Genomic DNA, 12,574 nt, shown 5'->3' with positions numbered 1-12,574 from the left:
TTGGGGTTAGTCCTACTTTTAACATTGCATATTTTAAGCCTTATTTGGATGAGGAAGATGAGCTTCCGTCGAGGACGACTTCATTTCAAGAAGGGGAGGATGATGAGGACATCAATACCATTGTTACACCCACAGCCCCTGCTGCTGTACATACAGGACTGATTACTAGAGCTTGCGCACGCCAATTAAATTATCATGTACTTTCATTTCTTGCAAATGAGTCTAATGTTCATGAGAATATGATGCTGCCTAAATTGGATACATTTGTTTTTCTTACAAATGAAGGGTCTGGCATGGATAAGAGGGATCAACACTGGAGCAAGACCAAGCATGGAGATGATGGCATGCACAAGGGGAACATGAAGGGAATTACAAGTGATGATTCTAGGACTTTGAAGCCACCATAAGGAGTGCATGAAGCCTTGGACAAAATATACAAGATACCACTTCATAAATTTCGTCCAGAGGCTATTCTAGGTGCTGCATCACCTTATTATTGGGCCAGGCCCATGTAATTTCGAAATACTTAAGTATAGGTTGTTTTTAGAGTCCGTATGTGTGGGGAAACAAGAGTTAGGGTTGGTTTCGGACCCCTCCTCCAAGGGCCACGAAATTCCCCCTCTTCCTCCATACAGTGATGCGGAGCATCCTATGGACATCACCATGTCAAGAGTCCGTTTGGAGTGACACGTGTGACATCTACTTGACATACCCAAAGGTGAATCATCTCCTTTACATGTGCTCACTTGACCCCTTCGAGGATGGTATACTACTTGACACCCCTCTCGTGTGCATGCATAGGTATTGTCGGAACACTACGAACGACGAGGAGGAGTGCAAGCACCAAGGAACAACTACACCATCCGGGAGGGAAGCATGGAAGCGACGACGGAAGAAGACAGAGCTACTGAAGCTACAGCGGCCGGACATCCGGGCCAGAGGCCGGACATCCGGTGCCTAGGTAGACGCACAGGGGCTGCCCCAACGGACGGCCAACAGCATCAGCGGTCGGACATCCGGCGTCAACCCCGGACATCCGGTGCCTCGCCAAGTCCTGGACATCCGGCCTCGGCCCCAGAATTCTGGACACCGCTGATGAGGACATCAATACCATTGTTACACCCACAACCCCTGCTGCTATACATACTGGACCAATTACTAGAGCTCGTGCACGCCAATTAAATTATCAGGTACTTTCGTTTCTTGGTAATGATTCTAATGTTCATGAGAATATGATGCTTTCTAAATTGGATACATTTGTTTTGCTTATAAATGAAGGGCCTGGCACGGATAAGAGGGATGAACACTGGAGCAAGACCAAGCATGGAGATGATGGCATGCGCAAGGGGATCCAGAATGGAGTTACAAGTGATGGTTTCAGGACTTTGAAGCCACCATAAGGAGTGCATGAAGCCTTGGATGAAATATACAAGATGCCACTTCATAAATTTCGTCCAGAGGCTATTCTAGGTGTTGTGTCACCTTATTATAGGTCCAGGCCCATGTATTTTCAAAATACTTAAGTATAGGCTGTTTTTAGAGTCCATATGTGTGGGGAAACAAGAGTTAGGGTTGGTTTCGGACCCCTCCTCCAAGGACCACGAAATCCCCCCTCTTCCTCCATATATACAGCCCTTAGGGCGTCGTTTAGACTTTGTGTTTTGTTTAGACTAAAAGTTCGCCGTAGCTGCAAATTCGCGTACTTCGTTTGTGCCCAACTACCAGAAAAGACGTCACGGAACCCCACCTTCATCAATAAAGCTTTACTCTTAAATTCGCAATATCTAGATTGCAATTTCAATTTCTTGCTTGTTCTTCATTGCTTGCAGGAAATAGACCCTCGTGGTCAGGTTGATCGTGCTCAGGCATGGTCAATAACCTCTTGGAGTTGGTTTAGCGATTGCTAAGGCGCGACGTCCTCGTGCGTTTGTAGTCGAATCATCAAAATCGACTTCCACCAAAATGATAGCCACCATCTCATCGAAAGATCGGGCCCCTCGCCTCTATCAAGTGGTATCAGATTTTCAGGTTGCTCAGTGAGATTTTACAGTTTTTCGTAGTTTAGATCGAGTCTGTTCTTCATACCTACAGTCCACAAAAAAGCCACACAAAAAATTAGGGTTAGTTCATCATATCTGAACCAATCTGAGCTGTTGCATAATATTTTTAGGGTTTTGCATTGTTGAGTTTGCGGTTGCATCATCGTGTCTAGTTGCTGGTCTTAGTGTTTAGTCCTTTAGAGTTTCGAGTTCTGTTCACAAGTAGTCACGCCGCCGCCGCATCATCATCATCACCGCTGCCATATACTACCATCATCGTCACCGCTGCCATATACCACCATCGTCATCACCGCTGCCATATACCACCATCGTCATCGCCGCTGGCATATACCACATATCCCCCGCCATCACGCCAATCCGAGTCCACCTGCAACATATATCCGCCACCAGTCCGAGTTCCACCAGATTCATCGCCGCCACCAGTCCGAGTTCCACCAGATTCATCTCCGCCACCAGTCCTAGTCCGAGTGCAGTATTTTGTTACTCTGTTTTGGATTTCCAGATCACGCGATACTCCGAGTTGTGATACAGTAGGACTGCCGAACTTTCATGCTACCCGCACAAGAAAAATAGTTCCAAACTCAAAAAAAAACTAAGTCTGGAAAATTCTGGGTAGGCAGTTTTTGGACCATTTGTAGACTTTTTCGAAAAAAATTGTTGCGGTGCAAAAAAGAGGAAAAAAAGTGCAAAAAAGTGAAAAAAAGGAAAAAAATCAAAGTGTGCTCCTCCCTTGTTTACATGCAGCGTCGTGATTTTGTTAGTGTTCTAGGCTCGCGTCTCTAGAACGGTCTAGCCTAGGACCAGCACAGTACCGTCGTTGAGCGTTTATTCAACTTTGCATCTCTAAATTGATTATTGCCGACCCTTTTTGCTACCATATTATAAGCCTTCCTAGCTCCACATACATCTACGTCGTGCGTTTGACTCTCCCTAGTAATCGCTCTATCCAAGCTTTGAGAGTTTTGACTACGACGGTTGCAGATCACCGCCTGTTGTTGGGTAAGAACTGGTAAGAATTTGAGACTTGCTTGACGGATTTGTGACACCCACCACCACCTCTTGTTAGTAGTCTGTAGGATCATATTCTTATGTGTTTCTATTGTTGCTAACCATGGCAGGATCACAAGCTGAGAGACTGACTGGGAGAACATGACGAATAAGGAGTTGCATGATAAATTTCAGCAAATGATGAGTGGACAAGAGCAAGATGTGCTAAACAGATTTGAAGAGGCCATGGAGAAGATAGATGGCATGGGAAGACGTTCGAAACAAAGCTCGATAACAAGTTTAATGAATTGCTCACGCGTCTTCCACCACCACCACCGGCTGCACCTAACGCACCTCTACAACAACAACAACAACAACAACAACAACAACGACGACAACGATGACTACCTCCACGTCGCGAAACAGCCCTCAACCGAGCGAGCCATCTCCCTCTTGCACCTGGCCAAACTGTTGGTGCTGCTGTTGATACTTCTGTGGCTCCTACTGCTGATGCGGAGGAGGATGATTTTGCGGGAGATTACGAGGATGAGGTTGATCAAAATTAGCACCGCAACCACCAGGTCGTCCACATGCAAATAATGGCAACGGTAGGGCTCCCCCTCAGGTATGAGATCATGACCATCTCCCTAAACTAAAATTGAATATTCCACCATTTGAGGGTAGATATGTTCCTGATATATATCTTACTTGGGAGTTAGAAACTAAACAACGATTTACATGTTTACAATATCCCGAGGAGAGACGTGTTCCTGCTGCTGTTTGTGCTTTCACTAGTTTTGCATGTGTTTGGTGGTCTGAGCATTGTAGATTATATCCTATTCCAGCTACTTGGGCTACTTTCAAAACTGCTATGCATACTCATTGGGTTCCACCATATTATCAACGTGAATTACTTCAAAAATGCAGCTTTTAAGACAAGGAAAACATTCTGTAGAAGAATATTATTAGGAATTACAAACTGGCATGATTAGATGTGGTATTGTTGAGGAGAATGAAGTTATGCTTGCACGTTTTACGGGTGGATTAAATAGAGAGATCCAGACCATTCTAGAGTATAAGGAGTATACTAATATCACTCGTTTATTCCATCTTGCTTGTAAAGCTGAACGTGAAGTGCATGATCGACATGCATTGGCGCGAACTAACTTTTCTGCAGGTCAATCTTCATCATGGACACCACCTGCATCCTCTGCTTCCACTGCACCAGCATCTCCATCAGGTGCCACCTCCAGCCGTGATACAAGAAAGCAGGCACAACCACCACTATCTGCCAAGAGCACAGCTGCAGGGCCTGCGCAGAGCTCTTCTTCTTCCATGGCATCAACAGGGCACACAAGTGATATTATTTGTCGTCGTTGTAAGGGAAGAGGACATTTTGCGAGAGAATGCAAATCTTAGCGTGTGATGATTGCTACTGAGGATGGTGGGTATGAGTCCGCTAGTGACTATGATGAGGAGACTTTGGCTCTTATTACACGTGAAGAACACGGTGGAGATGAGTCTGATCATGAGACGCAATACATGGCTCCTGAAGATGCTGACAGGTATGAATGTTTAGTTGCTCAACGTGTTTTGAGTGTGCAGGTGACACAAGCTGAGCAAAATTAGAGGCATAATTTGTTCCATACAAAGGGAGTTGTGACGGAGCGTTTTGTTCACGTCATCATAGATGGAGGGAGCTGCAACAACTTGGCTAGCATGGAGATGGTGGAGAAGCTATCTCTCACCACAAGACCACATCCACATCCTTACTACATCCAATGGTTCAACAACAGCGGCAAGGTTAAGGTAACACGTACGGTTCATGTGCATTTTAGTATCTCCACATATGCTGATTATGTTGATTGTGATGTGGTACCTATGCAAGCATGTTCCTTATTACTTGGTAGACCATGGCAATTTGATAAAAATTCTATACACCTTGGAAGAAACAATCAGTATACTCTTGTTCATAAGGATAAAAATATTACTTTGCTTCCTATGACTCCTGATTCCATTTTGAAAGATGATATTAATAGAGCTAATAAAGCAAAATAGGAGAAAAATAAGAGTGAAAATCAGATTGTGGCAAAAGAATTTAATCAACAAATGAAGCCTAATTATAAACCATCTAGTGTTGCTTCTGAAATTAAATTGAAAAGTGCATGTTTACTTGCCACCAAATCTGATATTGATGATGTAGATGTTAGTAAATTTGTTTGCTATGCTTTTGTCTGCAAAGAGGCATTATTTTCATTCAAGGACGTGCCTTCCTCTTTGCCTCCTGCTGTCATAACATTTTGCAGGAGTTCGCTGACGTCTTTCCACAAGATGTGCCACCGGGATTACCACCTATTCGAGGGATTGAGCATCAAATTGACTTAATTCCCGGTGCATCATTACCCAACCATGTGCCATACCATACCAATCCAGAGGAGACGAAGGAGATTATGTGTCAAGTACCGGAGCTGCTCGACAAAGGTTATATACGTGAATCCCTTAGTCCTTGTGTTGTTCCTATAATTTTAGTGCCGAAAAGGATGGTACGTCGCGTATGTGTGTTGATTGTAGAGGCATTAATAATATTACTGTTCGTTATCGTCATCCTATTCCTAGGCTAGACGACATGCTTGATGAATTGAGTGGCTCTACAATATTCTCCAAAGTTGATTTGCATAGTGGATACCATCAAATTCGTATGAAATTAAGAGATGAATGGAAAACAACATTTAAAACTAAGTTTGGATTATATGAGTGGCCAGTCATGCATTTTGGGTTAACTAATGCACCTAGTACTTTCATGAGATTAATGAACGAAGTTTTACGTGCTTTCATTGGACAATTTGTGGTAGTTTACTTTGATGACATATTGATTTATAGCACATCTTTGGAGGAACATTTGGAACATTTACGTGTTGTTTTTATTGCTCTACGTGATGCACGTTTGGTTGGTAACCTTGGAAAGTGCACCTTTTGCACCGACCGAGTATCTTTTCTTGTCTATGTTGTTACTCCACATGGAATTGAAGTTGATAAAGCTGAGATTGAAGCTACTGAGAGTTGGCCGCAGCCCAAAATGGTCACATAAGTGAGGAGTTTCCTTGGCCTCGCTGGTTTCTATAGGCGTTTTGTGAGAGATTTCAGCACCATTGCTGCACCTCTCAACGAGCTTACAAAGAAGGATGTGCCTTTTGCTTGGTGTACCGCACAGGACGAAGCCTTCACGGTATTGAAAGATAAGTTGACACATGCTCCTTTACTCCAACTTCCTGATTTTAATAAGACTTTTGAGCTTGAATGTGATGCTAGTGGAATTGGATTAGGAGGTGTGTTATTACAAGATGGCAAACCTGTTGCATACTTTCTTGAAAAATTGAGTGGGCCTAGTCTAAACTATTCTACTTATGATAAAGAATTATATGCTCTTGTTCGGACCTTAGAAACATGGCAACATTATTTATGGCCCAAGTAATTTGTTATACATTCTGATCATGAATCTTTGAAACACATTAAAAGTCAAGCAAAACTGAACCGTAGACATGCTGATGCTTTGTCTCGTCGTTATACTATGTTTTCACAACTTGACTTTAGAATATTTGGTTTGGAGACCATCAAAGATCAATATATGCATGATGCTGAATTTAAAGATGTATTGCAAAATTGTAAGGAACGGAGAACTTCGAACAAGTTCGTCCTTAATGATGGATTTGTGTTTCATGCTAACAAGCTATGCATTCCAGCTAGCTCCGTTCGTCTTTTTTTGTTGTAGGAGGCACATGGAGGAGGATTAATGGGACACTTTGGCGTCAAGAAGACGGATGATATACTTGCTACACATTTCTTTTGGCCAAAGATGAGATGGGCTATTGAGCGTTTTGTTTCTCACTGCACTACCTGTCAAAAAGCTAAGTCACGACTCAATCCTCATGGTTTATATATGCCTTTGCCTGTACCTAGTGTTCCTTGGGAGGATATATCTATGGACTTTGTTTTAGGTTTACCTCGAACAAAGTAGGGGAGGGATAGCATATTTGTTGTCGTGGATAGATTCTTGAAAATGGCACACTTTATACCATGTCATAAAAGCGATGATGTTGTTAATGTTGCTGATTTGTTCTTTCGTGAAATTATTCGCTTGCGTGGTGTGCCAAATACTATTGTTTCAGATCATGATACTAAATTTCTTAGCCACTTTTGGAGATGTTTATGGGCTAAATTGGGGACTAAAGTGCTCTTTAGTACTACTTGTCACCCCCAAACTGATGGACAAACTGAAGTATTCAATAGAACATTGTCTACTATGCTTAGGGCTCTTTTGAAGAATAATAAGAAAATGTGGGAAGAATGCGTGCCTCATATTGAATTTGCTTATAATCGTTCAGTGCATTCTACTACTAAGATGTGCCCTTTTGAAATTGCGTATGGTTTTCTACCTCGTGCACCTATTGATTTGTTGCCTCTTCCATCTTCGGAGAAGGTCAATTTTGATGCTAAAGAACGTGTTGAATTGATTTAAAAAATGCATGATTTAACTAAGGAAAACATTGAGCGTATGAATGCTAAATATAAACTTGCTGGAGATAAGGGTAGAAAACATGTTGTGTTTGCACCTGGAGATCTTGTTTGGTTACATTTGCGTAAGGATAGATTTCCTAATTTGCGCAAATCAAAGCTAATGCCACGTGCTGATGGTCCTTTTAAGGTGTTCGAGAAAATAAATGATAATGCATATAAACTTGAGCTGCCTGCAGATTTTGGGGTTAGTCCCACTTTTAACATTGCAGATTTGAAGCCTTATTTGGGTGAGGAAGATGAGCTTTCGTCGAGGACGACTTCATTTCAAGAAGGGGAGGATGATGAGGTGATAGAGGCAAAGGTGTCCCGATGTTTTGATGAGATGGTGGCTATCGTTTCTATGGGAGTCGACCTTGACGATCCGACTACGAACATGCGAGACGTCGCGCCTTAGCAATCGCTAAACCAATTTCCGAGGGGTTATTGACCACGCGGGAGCACGATCAACCTGACCACGAGGGTCTGTTTCCTGCGAGCAAACGAAGAACAAGCAAGAAACTGAGATTGCAATCTGGATATTGCGAATATAAGATGAAAGCTTTATTGATCAAGGTCGGGTTCTATGACGTCTTGGTCTGGTCGTTGGACACAAACGAAGTACGCGAAGTTGCAGCTATGGCGAACTTTTAATCTAAACAAAACCCAAAGTCTAAACGACGCCCTAAGGGCTGTATATATGGAGGAAGAGGGGGGAATTTCGTGTCCCTTGGAGGAGGGGTCCGAAACCAACCCTAACTCTTGTTTCCACACACATACGGACTCTAAAAACAACCTATACTTAAGTATTTCAAAAATACATGGGACTGGTCCAATAATAAGGTGACGCAACACCTAAAAGAGCCTCTGGACGAAATTTATGAAGTGGCATCTTGTATATTTCGTCCCATGCTTCATGCACTCATTATGATGAGGACATCAATACCATTGTTACACCCACGGCCCCTGCTGCTATACATACTGGAACAATTACTAGAGCTCGCGCACGCCAATTGAATTATCAGGTACTTTTGTTTCTTGGTAACGATTCTAATGTTCATGAGAATATGATGCTGCCTAAATTGGAAACATTTGTTTTGCTTACAAATGAAGGGCCTAGCTTGGACAAGAAAGATGAACCTTGGAGCAAGTTCAAGCATGGAGATGATGACATGCGCAAGGGGATCCAGAACGGAGTTACAAGTGATGGCACTACAAAAAAAATACACTTCCGTGATGATATGTGTTTGTCACAGTAGGTCACTTTTTTGTCATGCATGTATATCGATGACAAATTTATGACAGAATCAAGATAGTCATACCTGTGATGTCGTAGAAGTGTTCCATGACATTACCAATATTATCATCACGGAAGTGTCCACTTCCATGACGATAAATTGTGCGTCACAGAAGTGCTTTCGTCAAGGGTGACCGACACATGGCATCCACCGTAATGGAACGCCGTTAAGCTAGCGGTCGGGTTTTGGATCCGATAACCCGTTAACAGCCCCGGCCAATGGGGATTTTCCACGTGTAAAATCATCATTGGCTGGAGGAAACACGTGTCGGCTCATGGTTGGGACAGATGTCAACCACTCATTGGACGGAAGGCGCCTATGATATGTCGACACGTGGCACGGCCCAACAGAGGCCCATTCCTGTGAAAAGGCCGGCCCATTTGACTTGGTCAAAAGGTGGCGGGCCGGCCCATGGAAAGCATGTTAACGGCCTGTTCGCATATAGCCCATTTACAGCCCGCTAACCCAAGGCCCGTTACGCCCTATCCGAATTAGGCCCAGTAGCGTCATCTGGGCCATCCAATATGATTCCAGCCCGTTTTCACTTCTGGCCCATGTATGGCCCATGACGTCTTTCGGCCCATTTGAGGCCTTATGTAACTCTTGGCCTATCAACGGCCCGTGGTGAAACTGGCCCGTAATGAACAGTGTATCACTTTTCACCCATTAACGGCCCGTGGTGAAACTAGCCCGTAATGAACAGTGTATCACTTTATACCCATTAACGGCACGTTATTCCGTTGGGTCGTTTCCAGCCCATGTTATCTTTCGGCCTTCTCAGAGCCCATTTATTCTTGGGCTCATTTCCAGCATTCGTTTACTTACGGCCCGTTACTGTCATTTTCTGCTTGTGGGCCAAATTCAGCCCTTGGTTACAGTCGGCCCGTTTGTGGTTTGTTAATATGTTGGGCCGTTTTCATAGCGTCATCAAATACGGCCTATTAACGATGGCCCGTTACGGGCGGCCCATGAACGGACGATTCCAACTCTAGCCCGTTTACGGCCATAATGCGGCCTGTTATTGGCCCATGTTTGGCCAATCGATCATACGGCCCGTATAAGGCCCATTGATGATACGGCCCATAGAAGGCCCATTGTTTCTACGGCCCGTAGAAGGCCTACTGTTTCTACGGCCCGTAGAAGGCCCACTGTTTCTACGGCCCGTAGGAGGCCCAGTGTTACTACAATAAATATTAGCCCATGGTTATTGTGGCCTAGTTTTAAAAAATAGGTTATTGCAGCCACTAGTTAACCGCGGAAAAAGAACTGCAATGACTACAAGCAAACAAATAAACAAGACAACAAGGAAATAAATAAGCAAGCAACTAACGCTAGGCTATCACGGCTATTACATATATTACATCCACTGGGCATCAAAGTTCGCCACTAGTGCAAATATAGGGAACAAAGCAGCATATCATATACATTGGCCGTCAGAATTGGCCACCAGTGCAAATAAACGCGGCAGCAAAACAAGAGCATAACTGAAACAACTTCAGAAGAGCTCAAGAAACGTTATCCTGGGTATCCACCATGCTGGCAATAAGCTTAGCAAGCTGATTAGCTTTGTCCTGTTTGGTGCTAAAATCCTCCAACGCTTGCTGTTGCACCAGAAAGTATGCATCTGAATGCTCCAGGGACTTCCGCAGTCCTTCCGCTTCTTGTCGCAGCACAGCTGATCGATGTCTTTCAGCTTGTAGTTGAGACTCAAGAAACCGAACTGATTCAGATAGTGAGTTTGAATAGCTTGTGCAAGCGGTAGTGGCCAGTAACTCCAACACTAAACCAAGATAGGATGTGTCACTATCCTGAACCTTATTTGCATTACTTCCTTTACCGTTGCTTAATAAGGCACTCTTCCCCAATATTCTGTCAGCATTCTAAAAGAATAAACAAGCAGACACATAACAAGTTTAGCATGTACTAGTATATGAAACTCATTTCGGTGAACCAGTTCATTAGTAAGGTGGACAGGATTAAACTACCAAGTCTTCTATTGCCAAGTACTAGTACATAATGAAAGCATCAAACAAACATATATCTATGTCCTATGGTAGCAATGGAATCTTAAATTAGAACAGTTTTTCTTTAGGTTTAGGCACTTGTTCTACATGAACAGAGTACAGTAAGACGCAAGAATATAATACTTAAAAATAGAAAATGAGCTCATAGACCTTACCACATTCTTGGTACGGGACCAGTACAGAACAAGGTGTTCCCAGTCATCGTCCAGTAAATGTGTCTCAGGAGAACGTAAGGGAATTTGATGAGTTTCTTTGTCGGTGAAGTACGTTTTCTTCAGGTAATTCCGATACTACCACGAAGCATTCTTGAAGATAGCAGAGGTATTAGCACATGTTACCTCATCCTGAGTTTCCAAATTGGTCCTTCTCTATAGAGAAAAATGGGAAAATTTGCTGTATTATAACCATCATGGAGGTAGGATGTATGGGACGAAGCAAAGTAATTGCCATGAATAACATTACTTACACATAACTCCTGGACAAACACCTGCAACTGGCATTTTCCTTCATCTTCAGTATAATATTTCCAAGATGGGAAGATACGCACATACGATTTAACAACATCAAATGCGATAGATGCTAAACTACGACTAGCTGGTTGTGCTTCCTCCACAGGAATAGGCGTACTAACTGGTGGAGTTGGGGTTCGCCGTGATAGTACTAGCCCTATGGGCACTGAAGCTGCCTTACTAACTGCTCTTGTTTGGGAGCTCTGTGGTGGAGATGGTGCTGTGTCAACAGGAACTGGGTTACTATCGGCTGGGGTTGGGGTTAGATTGGGTGAAGCTGGTTCTCTGTCCATCGTAGTAGGGGTACAATCTGCGAGAGTTTGGGTTATGTGTGGTAGGGCTGGTTCTTGTGCATGTACAACCGGGGTGCTATCTCCACCAAGAGGTAGCACTGTTTTATTTGAAGACCGTGTTTTTAGTCCGCTAGATACTGGCATCACCCGCTCCGATTCAAATGGCTGATAAACATGAAACATAGTTGAATGTACAAACATTGTATGAGAGACAGATGCAATAGATAGTGTGAAAAAAAGAGGGCATGAAATAGTTGACATGTATATTGTTTAACTAAAACGGATAGCATGACATAATTTCACATATATGATGTCTATCTAAACTGGATAGCATAGCATAACATAATTCAAATATATGATGAATAACTAAACAGGATCGCATACATAATTCACCTACATGTTATCTAAGTAATCAGGATCACATCATTTAATTCACATATGTGATTTATATGCTAAACAAAGGGCATTCGATATGATGTCTGAACTAAGAACATGGTGTTGAATATTGTGTATATGATGTCTAAACTATGCAATGCAAGACACCGTATGCATGATATGAGCAGTATAACCGTGCCAAGTTAGAGCATATACCTCAGTGGGGGAATAGGACTGGTCATCTGTCTCTGAATCCATCTCTGAGGAGCTATCGAGACCCAACAAGAGATCTGCTTCGACAGGTAGCACTGTCTGCTCCGAAGGCCTTGTTTTCACTCCAGATTTTTCCATCTCCCACCCAAATGGCTGATTCACACGAAGAGTAGTTTAATGTACAAACATTGTCGACAAATGGAAATGTAATGAAGAAAAGGATGGGCAAGATATCATTCAAATATATGATGCCTAGTCAAACAG

The sequence above is a fragment of the Triticum urartu genome, chromosome 6A (genome assembly GCF_056163025.1).
Source record: "Triticum urartu cultivar PI428250 chromosome 6A, HENAU_Tu73, whole genome shotgun sequence".
In the NCBI taxonomy this organism is placed as follows: domain Eukaryota; kingdom Viridiplantae; phylum Streptophyta; class Magnoliopsida; order Poales; family Poaceae; genus Triticum; species Triticum urartu.
This window is presented reverse-complemented; position numbering follows the sequence as displayed.